We start from the raw sequence: 14893 nt of genomic DNA, 5'->3' as shown, positions 1-14893 counted from the left end.
AGGTCAGCCCGTGCACCCTGGGCTGCAGCAGCCACGTAGGCATGACCCACCACAGTGCTGCAGTCAGCCCAGGCCCCAGGCCGTGGGACACGCAGGGTGCTCTACCTGGAGCCCTTTCCCCCTACTTATCTGTCTTCCAAAGCCCCACTGGCCTTTAGAACGCCACTCAGATGCCTCTCCGACCTGCCCTTCCTTTCCTTGTTCATCCCCCAGCAGCTTTGGGCCTGGCTGTCCATGTCTCCTCCAGCTTTCTACGGGCAGGTCTCCACCCTGGGCAGAGCTGCTGGACATCAGGAATGAGGTCTAGTTTATCTCTCTGTTCTCTGAGACTAGCAAGCCCACAGAGACTGCTTGATGGATGGATGAATGAATGAATGAATGAATGATGAAAGGTGCAATAAAGGCATTCAGTGAACAAGCTGAACTACACTGACCAACTGACAGGGGCCTTGAAATCAGGAAGCCTGCTAAGCTCTTCAAGGGCTTCCTGATGCCCTTGCCCCTGTGAGAATCTAGAACACAGGGTTCAGGTTGGTGAGAGGAAAGAGATTTGGTGAGGTTGAGGCTCTTGTCTGTCATTGGACAAATGAGGAAACTGAGGCCTTCGTAGGGGAAAGGATTCCTTCCATGGTCCTGCAGCAAGAGAGCTGCAAGGCCAGAAGTAGAACCCAAGTCTCTGGCTTTGCCCACTGCCTGATGGAAGGTGCAATGGCAGTCCCCCAGCTCCTGTGTTCTCATGAGTCAGCTCCTGCGGGCACCTAGTTCCCCTGCCTGTTGGGGATCGGAACAGCCCTGGAAGGCAGCTTCTGGGTAAAAGAGAGAGGGCAGTGGGAGGACCCTGGGGTAGGAAAAAGGACAGATATCACACTCAGAATAGGGCCATCTAGTCCGAGGTTCCTACTTCTCCCAGCCTGGAGGCCTGAGGCAGAGAGGACATTACAGAAAGCCCCAGGATCAGAGATAGCTCTCCACCCATCCTCGGCTGGGGGCCTTTCTAAAACCCCCATGACCATCTTCTCTCCACAAAGCCTTCCTGGGCCTTGCAAACACTGCTGGTGGGGCACTCACTGCTCACCAGCTTGGAGACCAGTTTGGAAGTATCTCCTACCCCATGGTCTGTGGTCTATCAGCGACACAGCACTTCCACTGCCACAGAAACGTGGGCAAGTGGTCACCCAAAGATAGGGACAAGAATATTCATAGTAGTGCCATTCATCACAACCGAAAACTGAAAATTTCCCAGGAATGGATGAATTGGTGTATGCACGCAATGGACTACCACACTGCAATGAGACAGAATGACCTGCAACTATATCCAACAATAGAGAGAAATCTTACAAACACTATGTTAACCAAAACACCCAGACACAATGCAGAGCATACTTCACGGGTCCATTTCGATAAAGGTCAAGAACAGACAAAACGACTCTGTGCTGTGGTGGACTAAATATAGCTACAGATCCTTTGCAGCTCCTCTTAGCAAGAGGTAGGGTCCATTCGTCACCCCTGAATCTGGGCTGGCCTTGTGACTTGTTTTGACCACTAGGATCTGGTAAAAGTGGCATTTTGTAACTTACAGAAACTAGGCCTCAAGAGATCCTGCCGTTTCTGGCCTTGGCTCTCTTGGAACGCTGCCTGGCCATGGAAGGAAGCAGGTCCACCTAACTGGGGGACGGAGCACTGAGGCCCCCCCAGCCAACAGCCAGCACCAGCCGGCAGACGTGACTGAGACCTTCTTTGACCTTCCAAGCCAGCAAGCCCTTCAGGTGACTGGAGTCATGAGAGCCCAAGAGAAACCGGCAGAGGGACGGCCCAGACAAACCAGAGAGTTATGACACATAGTAAACGGTGGTTCTTTGTTTGAAGACACTAAGTTTTGCGGTGGTTTTGGGGCAGCAATAGAGAGCTAAGAGTAGGCAGTTGGAAGTAAGGATAGTCATTGAAGGGGAGCAGTGACCGGAAGGGGGCACATGGAGGGGGGTGTCTAGGGAGTATGGAATGTTGTTTCTTAATCTGTTTGGTGACGACATGAGTGTGCTCATTTCGTGACAACCTGTCCAGGTACACTTAGGATACGCACACTTTTCTGCATGGATGTAATACTTCAATAGAAGCGAAAAACAAACAAACCTGGAGCTCTCCGTCCGCCCAGTGTACCAGATCCAGCCCCACCCTGGTCTGCCTGCTTCACCTCACTCCTCTGCACACTCACAGCAACGCTTCACACCTCTCTCTGCACCTGGAAGACGCCCTTCCCCTTCCTATTGTGCGTCAAGCCTGAGGGCAGGCAGGACCTCCTCCTGGAAGCCTTCCAGGACCTCTCCAGGCCTTGCTTCGGTGTCCATATTCCCATAGCTCTCTCGCTGGGGCTGGGTCTTCCCGAGTGTAGGGTTAAGTCTTTCCCTTCTGTCTCCCAAGATCTTGGAGCTCTCCAAGCGGGGGCCCTGTCAGAGATAGAGAGCACCCCTCTTTCTCTTCCCCCAGGGTCGAGACCTGCACAGTGATGCTATGATGATCAGAGCAGGTTTTGGGGGGAAAGAGGGAGGGAGGACTGGCCATCACAAGTTGGGTCTGTAGGCCAGCACCTCCCTGGACTTGGGCTTCTCCCACATACCTCAAAGGTGGGTCTGAATTTTAGGGTGCAAAGAGGGTCTATAGAGCAGGGGAGGACTTCAGAAATCCCCCATTTTGCAGTGGACAATGACACCCATGAAATGTGTACCATTCCTTCTCTCTTAATTATCCATTAAAATAAAATAGCAAGGCCGACTGACAGTGAGTGCGTCTCTGCTGAAACAATGTGAACAGCCAGGCAAAGCAAAGGAGAGCTATGATGCCAGAGAGATAGGTACCGACTCTGCCTGAGACCCTTCAGTGTCCTGACCAATCTCCGTCAGCACTGAGCCAGAAGGTACAAGCCCACCTGCAGCCCTCACGTGACGGGGGTGAGGTCTCAGGTGAGCCCCAGCACCCAGAACTTAGTCCAAGATACCCCTCGCTGGGCCTCCTGCCTCATCTTTGCAGTCCCAGCTCCATCCTCAATGAATGTGTGACCTTGTGGGAGTCTCCTGTGGCCTCAGTTTCCCCATTGTCATCTGAGAGATCTCGGTTAGTCAGTAATCTCTGATGAGACACATTTTTCTCTCCTGTGGTTGAACTGGCCCCACAGGCCAAGACAGTTCTGAGGCTCAGCACTGTTTCTGCCTCCCTCAGAGGCCCCACTGTGCTGCCAGTGGCTGGTACCTGCCAGCAGGCTGACGTGCCCCCTGCAGTCCACCAGGAGCAGGGCACACAGCACCATATCACCCGCCCTGGGAAGGGGCGCCCAGGCCTGGAGGGGAGAGTCCCTCCCCACCCCTACGCCTGGGCTCTCCCTGGGGCATTTTCCCTCATACCCAGAGTACTTTGCTAAGAGAAAAAGCTCCCAGAGAGGTCAAGATAACTCCGGAGAGGCCGTCTGTCCTGAAGGAGAGGTAACTCCATGCACACGAGCAGCACGAGGGGTCCAGACAAACTCAGAAGGAACTCTGCAGTGGAGCACAGGTGGGTGTGCTGTCTCACAGTGAAAGAGCACCCCATCCCCAGAGGCATGCAAGCAGAGAGGGGTGTGGCCATGTGGTGCCCTGGGTACTACCGTGTTTTCCCGAAAATAAGACCTAACTGGAAAATAAACCCTAGCATGAGTTTTCAGGATGACATCCCCTGAACATAAGCCCTAACGCATCGTTTGGAGCAAAAATTAATATACGACCCGGTCTTCTTTTCGAGGAAACACGGTTATAAGCTCAGAAGCTGGCCTCTGTATTTCCTGAACTCCTCTGATGATAAGAATCACCTGGGCTGCTTGTTAAACCCACAGCTTCCCAGGCCTCTCCCCTGAGAATGGAAGTCTGTGGGTCTGGAATGCAGCCCAGAAATTTAAATTTTTAATAAGTCCTCCCAGGTGATCCTTTGCATCTGGGAAGTTTGGGGGAGCAGCGGCAGATGACCTTCCAGGTCCCTTTGGGGTCCGACATTAGTGATTCTGAGACCCCACTCCATACCACCCCTACCCCATCTGGAAGATGCTGCAGACTAACTGAATCATTAAAATAATATGATTTAAGAGCTTTGCAAGGGGGCAAAGATGTCACGGGGAGGGGGGTTCTCCGCCCACGGTGGTACCAGCAGCAGCTCCTTCCTAGCCCGTCCCCCAAAGCCCCCCCAGAGTCATCCAGAAAAGCTCAGCATTGGGGTGGGGGGGGGTAAGCTGACAGCTGTTCAGCTGCTGCTCAGTGAGACCCGGAAAAGCAATTATCTTGCTCTTAGCAGAGAGGCACTGGCTTTTACCCACCCCGCCCCCTCCCTCTTCCCCCCTCCCCCTCCCCTCCACACACACACACACACACACACACACACACACACACACACACACACACACACACACAGAGGCCAAGATGCTGTTGGCTGGCTCTGAACCTGCCTCTCCCCACCCCCAGCCTCCAGATTCCTCTGACTCGCTCAACCTCCATCCTCAGAGCACATTTCCAATACTTAAATCATTTAGCCCGCTAAACCGGAGACGGCAAAATGGGTGCTATTTCTTAAAAACATACAGAGAGCGTATTAAATTATTGATAGCCATTAAACAGGGGGAAAAAATTAAACAGCTCTCAGCTCTTATCAATCATTCATGCAGTTTCCACTGGGGTGTTTTCTGGAGAGTGATCACACGGGCAACCCAGGGAGTTGGCTCCTGCAGACAGGGAAGGCACTGGCGGGATGGGCCAGGGAGGGGCCGCCGCAGCCCCCAGCAATTACCCAGGCACCAAAGCTTTGAAGGGGCTCTGGCACAGGGCGGTGGGCCTCTCTGCTTGCGAACTCCCACCTCCCCTCTTCACATTAACAAAGGGACACTCCAACATGCTTTTGGGAACCCCCTTCATTAAATGCAGCCCGCTTTTTATTGAGTGTCTACTATGTCTCAGGGATGCAGGATGCACAAAGCATTCACACAAGTAAAAATGGGAACCCTTTGCAGGAAAAGGTGGTTTACACACGTTGGGGCAAGAGCCGTAATGGAGGTCCACGGAGGGTGGCTCAGAGAAAAAGGGGACAACGGCAGCTGCAGGACGGGCTGCCCAGGAAGGCTTCACCAAGGAAGTAACTCTTGAGTAGATTCTTGCCCAGAAGATGAGTCTGGAAGGGCTTTCCAGGAAAGCGGTCCAGCCCGGCAGAGGTGCAGCAGCCTGGCTGCGCCTGTGTCCCAGCTCTCCTTGTCAATGGCAGTTACTGGCCTGGGGAGAGTAAATGGAGCGGGGAGTCCAGTCACTTCAGCCCCTCCTCCAGGCACTGGTCCAATCCAGGCCAGGCCAAAGGGTGGACTCCCTGCCCCCCCAGCGTGGACTGGGGGCAGTGGCACCTCCACCGCCGACTCAGACCACCTCGGGCACCGTGATGCACATCACAGAGGCGGCGGGGCTGGGTCAGCCTGGGTCCCCGGCCATGGACAGGCCTGGCAGGGCTGCCCTGGGGAGACAGACTCCCTCCTGCTGCTGAGCCACGCCAAGGACCTGGGCACCAGGGCTGCAGGAGCCAGGAGACACCTGATCCCGCCCTGCCCTCCGCGTGGGGACAGTCCACAACCAGGGGCCATCTGAGGCTCTGAGGCCAGGCAGGGCTGCTGGTGGCTTCGGGGAACAAAGGGGCTAGGCCCATGCCTGCCCCAGACCCGCCCCCGCAAGCACACCGGGAGGGCACCACATTCTTGAATGCCTTTCAGAAGCTCCAGCTTCTCAGGAGCAGGGAGCTGGGAAGAGGCCCTGCCAAGTGTTGATATCGCACCCTCGCCAGAGAAAGCTGCTGTCACAGGGAAACATTCTGGGGAGAGTGGTTGTTTACCACCAATGCCTGGGACTGTCAAGAAATGATCAGAAGAAAGGAGATTTGCAAAGTTGAAAAGATATAATGAAAGCCCCGGCCCAAGTCCCCGGACATTTTGACCTGGAGGGTGAGGCTGCTCTATTTTGTCTGGTTTGGGGAAATATTCTTCAATTTGCAGGGGGTTGAGAGAGGGTGGGGGTATATGTGTGCCACCAGCCAGGCCTGGGAATGCGGCGGGGAGCCCTGAGCTGTGTCTCTCTGGACCTGTCTGCTCATCTGCACACATGCATTTATAGGGCCAGGTTGATCTTACAGGACAGAGTAACCTCCAGGAGGTCTGTCCAGTCTGCCAGGAACATGCAGTGCCTCAAGGCTGCCTCAGCACCCTGTCACAGCCACCCGAGGACTTGAGGCGAAGGGCCCGGGTGAATCTGAAAAGCATCAGCCCCCCTGCTGCCTCTGCACAGCCCTGTGCTCACACCAAGGGCACTCGGCTCTGCTGGGTCCCTGTCACCCCTCACCTGGATTGCCACACATGTCCCCTTCCCTCTAGTGCACCTCCACGCAGGTACAGGGACCTGTGCAGGGCTAAGGCCTGAGCTGGTACAGACTGGGCTGTCAAGGCAGGTGTGCTGACCCATAGAATCAAGACACAAATGGACAAACAACCCCAAAATCCAAATCAAACACACCTGTCCCTGCGCAGGTACCAGCTCTGACTCCCACTGCCAGCACCTCCCACTGCCACATTGCTAAGCCCTTCACCTCTGCGTTGTGTCCATACTTGCAGAAGTCTCTCACACCCTCTAGACTTCAGCCATACCACAACAACTCAACCTCCCTGAACAGCTTCCCCTGGATTTCCACGCCCCAGGGCCTTTGCGTGTGTTATTGCTTTCTCTACCCAGCCAAGTCCTGCTCTGGGTCAAGCTCGATTTCTCCCTTTGTAACTATTGCAACATTTTCCACATTACACGAGACTGGATTCTGTTCACATCTGCTCTGAACTAAATGGGGGGCACTTCAAACACCAACAGGGTTCCTTCCCTCAGCACTTGGTACACAGACTCAGAGAGGGCCCTCTAACTTTACTACACTAAAACCAACCACCTCAGCCCTCAGCCTGCGGCCCAGCACCAGTTCTTCTCAACAGCTAACCTGCATTGCTCCTGCTGTAATTTTAAAAACCATTCCCTGGAGAGTGGGTGAGATGTTCTCAGCCAAGTGTAAGTGAGACTATATACTCTGGGAGCTCCTGGAGCCAAGGGAAGGGGCAGGCTTGGGAATTTCCAGGCAAAGGCCAGCAGAAATTGGCCACAAATTAATCATTAACTCTTGAGTTGAGAGCTCCGAGTGGCTGGTGCCAAGGTCTCAGGCTCTGGCCTGTGTGGGCCACTTGGCCTAGCTTGGCTCAGGCCTGAGGGTGGCCCCGCCCCGCCACAGGCCATCTGCTTCACCCCACAGTCACTGGTCATGGAGAGCTGGGGCCGTCTGAGCCAGAACAGCCCAGATGTCTTATGGGATAGGGCACGCCCTTTCCCAGGAACGACTCCAAACCTTTGCCCACACACTTCTGTCCTTTTGGAATGCTGTCCGTTCTAGCGAGCTAAATCCCCTTGTCCTTCAATATCTGGCTCTAACCTGGCCTGCCTCTCTACCCCACCCCTCTGGGCCCACCTTGGTCCCCACACCTCTCTGCCCTGGCTGTGTCTGCCAGCCCTGGCCTGGACACCAGGGGCTCATTTCTTCAGTGAAGTTCCTGCCAGGATAGGGACTGTGCACCTCGTCGGGACCCCAGCAGCTGGCACGGGGGGGGCGCACAGGCTAGGGAGCCCACAAGCAATGAGGTTATTCTTGGGCTCAGTCTGCAGCCAGCAGGAGGAAGAACCTGGCTCAGGTGAAATATCACGTTCCCCTCTGGGCCTCCTTTCAGGCCTCAGGCCAGCTGAGGTGCAGTTGAGGCAGGGGCAGAGGTGACCACTGGCCTCCTATTGGGGAGCCAGGAGGCTGTGGGGGGTGCTGGCACCCTGATTCCCACGACCTAACAGAGGTGAGCACTGACCACCTCTGTCCCCAGGGCACCACCTTGCAGGCAGGGGTGCGCTTTCACCACAGCCCCTCTGAGCTGCCCTTCTTGGGTGGGGACTGATGGACACGAAGTCCGGAAACATAGGTAACACTGTAACGTGACGTCAATACAGCGTGCATGTGCATTCCCCTGTGTTCCAAACTTCGCGTCCACCTCTACCGCAACAAGGTTGGCAAAATCACTAACAAATACCGCTGACTCGAGCAGTTGCTTTGTGTCAAGTGCTGTGCTAAATGCAACACACATTACCCGTGAACACTTCTACCACACCACGAGGTACATACTATTTATATGCCCTTTTGAAAGATGAGGAATCCACAGTTCCTAGAGAGGTAGATGAAGTGACACTCCCACCTCCCAAGGCTAGAGTGTGGCAGCTGGCGAATCAGATGAAAGCATCTGACCCAGGTCCCCCCACTCGTCACCCACCCCACGTGACCAGAGCCCCTCAGCTAGAACACTCGGAGCTGGAGTAAGCGCTGTGAGCACCACCCCACAGCCTTCACAGAGCCCTTTTCTCATCTGATCCTCCAAACAGCCCTGTGGAATAGCCAGTGAGGGTCATCACTACCATGTTACATATGGGGACACTGAGGCCTGATGGGGAAGGGCCTCGACTTATTGATTAATCGAAGCTTACATACCACTTTAATCACCACAACCCCACGAGGTGGCTGCTGTTAAAACCATTGTGCAGGTGGCAAAACGCCAAGTATGGGAGAGGCAGAGGAAGCTGCCACTCGCTGCTGACAGAGCCTGGGTTTGTGCCCTGCTCTGCCCGACTCCCAGTGGGGCTTCTTCCATGACACAGGGCTATCCCCAAGGCTGGGCACAGAGTAAGCGTGGGCTTGTGGGCACGGTGGGGAGGCCCGGCTCAGGAGCACGGCATGGGGCCCAGATGGGGGCTGTGTCCCTCCCTCCCTAGCGTCCCCCGATGCGGGTAAGCCAGAGATGGTGTGAGGCCAAGCCCACTGCCTCACTGCCCTGCAGGTCCTGGGCCAGGGCACTCCTTGCTCATTTACCATGGCGGAATCTTACTGATGAGCCTCCTGATGAGGCCGGGACGTCTCAGCCAACCACACAAGTCACCACGTGTGTATGCGTGTGTGGGTGAGTGTAGATGGCATCCATCTGAGGAAAACAGGATGAGGTGGTGGCTGCCTGCCCACAGGCACATACCGTCACACCCTGACACAGACACGCACATCCAGACACACTCACACAGATGTGTGCACGGCCCTCAACAGTGTATGCAAGCACATACATGTGCGCACCAGGCACACACGTGTGCTCATCTGCCCACATGCTCACACCCAGAACAACGCACACCTGTATTCAGGGGGCTGCTGAGCAGGAACATGACAGTTCCAATGCTCACACACGCACAGGGCCCGGGAGAGTGGGCGAGGGGAGCAGGTAGGCAGGCAGCCATCTGCAGAACTGGGCGAGGAGGCCCTCCCTGACGCTGTGCTCACAGAGTCAGGCCTGTCCAGCACAGGCGCACAAACCAGGAAGCTGCCTGTGGCAAGCGTTAAATCACCACCCCTGAGACACGGCACTTGGAACACAGAAGCAGCCAGCATCAGGCCCTGACCCACCGTCTGGGTGGGGCCAGAGGGTACCTGGTATTTGGCATTCACTCCACCCATCAGCCAAGGTATCCTCAGCCCCCACTCAGATTCCTGTCCTGCTCGCCCACCAGGCCCTGCCTCCCTCTGGCCTTTCCATTCTTCCTTCATCCTTTGCCCAAGACCGCTGAGTTCACCCCCAAGCTGAGTGCTGCCCTTCTACCCTCACTGCTGAGGGCTGCTCCCAGTGACCAGCACCCTAAGACCGAGGTGTGCTGGGGGCTGGGAGTGGGAGTGAGGTGGGGGAGAGTCCACTTCCGGGCAGGAATACTGGGGTACTGTCTGGGATGTGCCTGGGCCTGGGGCCGCTCCCCTCTGCACCTCCCACGAGTCACCTCTGTTCTCCTGGCTTGCCATCCCGTCTGTAAGTGAGGACTGAAAAGGGATCTCCTGTGGCTGTTCGGCCTGAGGACCTGCTGCCCAGGGAAAAGATCCTCCATGGATGCTGGTTAATTATGGCTATTAATAATACAACCATCCGTACCTCGTGGTGGAGTGAGGAGGGTTACAAGTGGGGCCCATGCCCCAGAGGCAGAATAAATGGGTCTCTGGGTGGGCTGCAGTGGCAACCCCAGGCCTGCAAGCAGATCTTGGTGGCTGTGTGTGGGGAGGGGTTGTTTATGTTGCACTGCAGACAGGAGACAGACAGGTTGGCAGACAGACAGACGGTGGGGAGCTGGTTCGTCACACGATGAACAGTAGACAATTAATTACTCCTTGCCAAGGCTCTTGGGCAGTGTTCTTGCTGCCTACCTCTGGGACAAACCAACTTGGCTTTTCCACTTCTCAGCCCTCACTCCATCCCACAGTGGAGCCCAGCGTCCTCAGTCGCAGGAGGTAACGAGGGGGTGGGGTAGGAGCTCCTCTGTGTAGAGACGTCCCGGATGCTGTCACGTGCCAGGGCCAGGCCAGCCGCCAGCACCAGGACGCTAGGACTGGACCCAGGGCCCCCCCATTTCATGCACTTGTACACGCAGGTCCCTCTGCTTGGCAGGCCGTCCCTGTCCTCTACAACCTCTGCTCCAATGGCCTCCCCGAGGGGTAAGCCTTTCTCAGTGCCCCCTTGTGCAGTGCGACTGATGCATGCTGTCCCTCCTTGCACTGCCCCACGATGGCTGGCACACCTCTGACTTCATCTGTCCACCCAAAATGCTCTCTTGGTGTGCACGTGCAGCTCTCCCCCCACAGTCGCCAGACTGTGAGCTGCTTCTACTGGCCCATTTCTATGAGTCCTCAGTGCCCAGGGAAGGAGTGAACACCCCCAGGTGGCCCTCCAGAACCCTCACCCTGAGCCAGGCACTGTTAATCTGTTAATCACAACAATAGCCGCTTGTGGTTATTTATGCCCATTTCATTGATGAGGAAACTGAAGCATAGAGAGAGGGGAACTTGCCCAAGGTCACGCGGCCAGGACGTGGTTGAAATGCAAAGCAGGCCATTTGCCTCCAGAGCTCTTACCCACTAGGCTACAAAGATGCCGAACAAACGAATGAATCAACAAACGAATGAAGTTTAGACACCAGGGTGCATAAAGTCCTTTGCGTTATGTTTGTGAGTGGAAGGCAAAAAGACCAGGAGACGAGCGTCATGAATCCAGGCCAGGTCTTTTCATTTGACTGGCTGTGTGACCTCAAGCGAGTCATTTGCCAACCGTGGGCCTCAGTTTCCTCACCTGTAAAATGGGGGAAATGGGGCTGCCTGGTCTGCTGGCCAGACATGAAAGCAATGGTCGTACGAGCCCTCTGAGGAAAATGACAGAGCATGACCACTGTATATGACGTCTGTACATAAGGCAGCCAGGATTTCCAAGCCAGATGCCCGTATGGCTGCTCTGCCAGGGACCCCAGGAACAATGGCCCCCGAGGGATCTGAAACCTTGGCAGAACATCCACTGTTCTTGGGTCTGGTCAGCGTACCTGGGCAGCTGTCCCAGGGGCAGCCCTGGACCAGCCATGGTAGGGAGGGTGCATGGGAAGCTGATGGGCTTCAGGAGCACAGAGCAGGGTGCTGACCCTCCAGGGCCTGTGACCTGCTTGGGGGATGCCCCCTATATAAGGGGCAAGGGCCGCCCAACGAGCACCTGCTTTGTTCAAACAGGAGCTCTGGCTCCATCGCTGGCTGACCACCATGCCTGGTGTAAAGCGGACAGAATTTAGCCACAGGCTTGGGGGAGCTCCCCAATGACAGATAGGCAAGTGTGCCACCGAGCTTCTGTCCCACACCCATGGCAGACATTTCCAATCAATCCCTATACTCTGAGCTCAACGTGACCTTAGAACCACTTTTCTGAACAGCACTCTAGGCTGTCACTCCGAAACCTATAGTATTTGACATCCCTGTGAGTAGGGCCACTATTACCCTGCCAGAGGGGGGGTTTCACTGGGCAGAGGTAAGGCCTGGGCCCTGGCAGTGGGACTCCTGCAGCTCTCCCATGGCAGGGGGTGTAGTGGTCACCTCTGAGTATTGTGCCTTCGGAAGACAATTCACCAAAATGTCCTTCCAGGAGCCCCTCCCTGTTCACTCCTCTATGAGGAGATAAAAGGTGAAGCAGATGAAAGTTCACAGAGGTTCACAGAAGAAGAGGGAAATCTAGTTTGCAGAGCCCCTCACTTTCCCTAAGCAGCTTCCTGGTTTTGTCATTTCCTCCTGCCATCTAGACTGGCATTTGGTTAATATTTTTCTTAAAATCAATTCACAGTTTTTGCTAAATTACATTTATTACAAAACTTTATCGTATAACCTTAAATACAAAATTAGCCTCTCTCGCCATGAATAGAAGTCACACATGAAAACAAACGCAGGAGAGTAAACAACAGCATTTTTCTGGTGCATGCCTGCTGGAAGCTCTAAGCCACACCAACTTTCTCTGTTGAAACGGAGACCAGCAAGCATCGCAGGCACTGGACGCTGTCCTCGACACAGACAGAGGGCAGAGGGGACTGGGGCAGAGGCCTTTGCTCAGTCATGATTAGTGCAGCACACGAACCTCTGACAGTCACCTTTGTGTACCTTTGAGGTACACGAGCACAGTTTGGTGATGCTTGTTGGCTCCGAGAGGTGGCGGGTAATGTGTTTCTGTTACACAGATGAGGAAACAAGAGGCTCAGAGAAGTGGGTCCACCAGCCCGAGGTCACACAGCAGTTAGTGGCCCAACCAGGTATCTGCCTCAGGCCTCCTGACTGAGCACAAGGTTCTTCTTTCCTTGCTGCTGCTGCCACCGCCGTCTCAATGCCACACGGAGTCACTTAGGCGGAGCGAAGTCGCTCTGACCCGCAGCTGGCATGGTAACGGTTTTTACACCTGAGGTTAACAACTGTGATTTAAGAGGTTATTTGTCTTAATTTTCGGGAATGAGTTTCTCAGGGAGGAGGTAACTAACACAACAGGCGGGGGAAGCTAGTCTTTTTAGAAAATATTTATAGCATTTCAAGACAGTTTGGTGGCAAATGGATACAGCATCTGCTATTTTCCTCACTTTCCACCACAGCTCTAAAGCCCAGAGCGGTTAACACACACACACACAACAACAACACATCAACAACTACATCAATGCTGACAGGAAGTCAAAGCCCAGCTTTGAGAAATAAAGCACAAAACTGGTGAGATTTCAGCAAGGTCATCATTGCTTCTGCTAGCCATACCTGGGTCTCATGCTCAGAAAGCCACGGCCAGTGGGTCAGTCCCCTAGGCCACGGTGAGGTTCACTGCTTCCAGGGTTGGGGTTGGCAGGACTCCCAGGCCCAGGATTGTGGCTCTCACAGGAAGCCCCAACAGCAAATGAGCCCTCCCCCTGAAATTTGGATTCCAGCAGCGAACTGGTGAGGACAGGGAGAAGTTAAGCGCCAGAAATCAAAGTTATTCTATGAGCAGGAACTGAGCCTATCACTCTCCTCACTATAGTTATTCATCCTCCTCACTCAGTAGTTAATCATCCATCTGAGGTCAGTGATGTTTCTTACTCCCATTTTGCAGATGGCAAAACGGAGGCTTTAACAAGCCAAGAGATTTTCCCCAGGGCGCAACTGCTTATATGGTAAGCTGGTCCCGTTGACCCTCCATAGGCACCCTGGCATTCCCACCTCATTTCCTGTGCCCACCCTTCAAGTGGCCTCTATGCCATCTGTTCCCCATGGCCCTGCAAGGTGCCTCCACAGTCCAGCCTGCAGGCCTTTTCTCACACCCTGACTCTCAATGCCAAACCTGTCATCAGAATACAGTGTCTTAAGGAGAGTCACTGTAGCACCCTGAGGACCTTCTGCTCCATCCTGGGGTCTCAAGTGGGAATTCCAAGGCCCAGACAGGGGAGGGCATATGTTTGGTGTCACAAAGCTGACTGAAGACAAAATGAAGGGAACTAGAGGTGACTGTTGAAAATCCCAAACGTGTGCTCGCTTCGGCAGCACATATGCTAAAAATCCCAAACGTGTTGCAGCTCCCTCCTTTCTTGGCACCCTGGTCCTGATACATGAGGAGCCATCATTGCTACTTCACAACAATCCAGCTGAGAAGGAGGCTTGGTAGTGACACCCAGGGCTTGGGTCCAGCCAACGGCCAACGGTGCGCCAATGTCTCCCTGCAGAGCGCCTCTGGTCTGACCAGCCTAGCCTTTCAGGCAGCGCCTTCGATCCCCTCTGCACCAAGGTTACAGGAACTGCCCACCCCCACCCACCCAAGCCCACCCACTCCCGCCTACAAGCCAGGGGACCAGAAGCCCCTCATCCATGATGCACTGGGATAAACCCCAGGCCAGGCCCCAATGGATCACCCGCCCACACAGCCTGGCTTGAGGCTGGCAGAGAGCACCCAGAGGAGAGCTGTGCCAGGCCGGGGCCTGGCGCTCCCCCTGTGGCCACTGCCCTGAGCAACCCTGTTCACTAGAATGCTGACAGATATCGCACATGCATGTGTCCAGAATACCCTCTGTCATCCAGGCCCCGGTCTCCCTCCACCCTTTACTGGCCCCTTCTGCATCAATTTTCTCCCTGTCACCCCCCCAATCCAGGCATCCAATCCAAAAGTCAAGGAGCCATCCTTGATTCTGATGCTCCCTCTCAGCCAAGCCATCTGCCGCTTCCACGTTCACCCATCCTGTGCTCTACGCTGCCCACTCTTGCCAGTTCCTTCGCCTAGGCGATGGGAACAGCCCCACACTGGCCTCCCACTCTCACTTCCCTCCTGCTCTTCCTTGTAGCTGCAAAGGACATCTTTTCCTTTTATAGCCCCCCCAAGGCAGCCCCCACAGCTCACACTCTGTGCATCTGAGCCCTGCTCTTCTCACCCAGCACACTGCCTGTTCTACCATCACTGCTAACC

At 55.0% G+C, this 14893-nt stretch overlaps 1 protein-coding gene across 4 annotated transcripts in view; it reads right to left on the bottom strand.

Moving 5' to 3' along the window:
* Positions 1–14893, bottom strand: part of ZMIZ1 (zinc finger MIZ-type containing 1) — a 230669-nt gene that overhangs the window by 183148 nt on the left and 32628 nt on the right. The gene's annotated exons all lie outside the window — the stretch shown is intronic.

Source organism: Rhinolophus hipposideros (assembly GCF_964194185.1).
Source record: "Rhinolophus hipposideros genome assembly, chromosome: 15".
NCBI lineage: Eukaryota > Metazoa > Chordata > Mammalia > Chiroptera > Rhinolophidae > Rhinolophus > Rhinolophus hipposideros.
The sequence above is the reverse complement of the archived record's forward strand: the minus strand, read 5'-3'. Positions and strand labels throughout refer to the sequence as shown.